Here is an 836-nt window from a genome sequence, read left to right as displayed (position 1 = left end):
TAATTGAGGTGTCTCTCTCACATTGATGTTTCTCTCTTTCTCTCTTCCCCTCCCTCCCTTCCACTCTGTCTTAGAAGTAGTGGGGGGAAAAGTCCTTGGGTGAGGATATTGGACATCAGGCCAAATAAGTGTTAAGGGTCAGCTAAAAACATTGAGATTCGAAAAGCTGCATTAAAAGAAATAGAGCCGAGTGGCTAACATTTTCCCAAAGAGCTTTAGTAAGTGTGGTGGTGCGTGCGCATTTGGGGATGCTGGACCAGTAGCATACACATGTTCCCCCAAAAGTGTATATACACTTTAACAGCTGGTAGCTCAATTTTGAAAATGAAATGTATTTTAATAAATACTACCTTTGTAATTATTCAAAGTGTGTGTATACATTTTTTGGGACACCCTATATATTTGAGAGAATAAGTATGAGATTTGTTTTGTAATACCCTTTCATGTTTGAAATGATAATCTAATAAATTTAAAGTGATATGTTTTAATTTTTATTTTTCTTGTGTGAAAAAACATATATTTGTGAATACTTGTGAGATTACTCTACCATTGAGTGTATAGAAAGCAACTCTAAGTGTTTGGTCTTAAGAAAGTTGGGGAAGAAATTACGTTTAGCATAAGTCACAAATTTACATAGTGTAATACATGCTACAAATGGCTGTATTACTTCAAATCAAGTATTTTGTTTGATAAGAAGTAAGAAGTTTGATTTCTTATTTATTTCATCTTCAGAATATTACTACTAATTTTTTTATTCAAGCACACAAATTACATATATACGTGCTCAGAATTATGTTGAATTGTGTGAATGATTCTAAAGCGTTCATAGAACATTT

Source organism: Pipistrellus kuhlii, unplaced genomic scaffold (assembly GCF_014108245.1).
Source record: "Pipistrellus kuhlii isolate mPipKuh1 unplaced genomic scaffold, mPipKuh1.p scaffold_m20_p_3, whole genome shotgun sequence".
NCBI lineage: Eukaryota > Metazoa > Chordata > Mammalia > Chiroptera > Vespertilionidae > Pipistrellus > Pipistrellus kuhlii.
Note: the sequence above shows the minus strand (reverse complement) of the source record.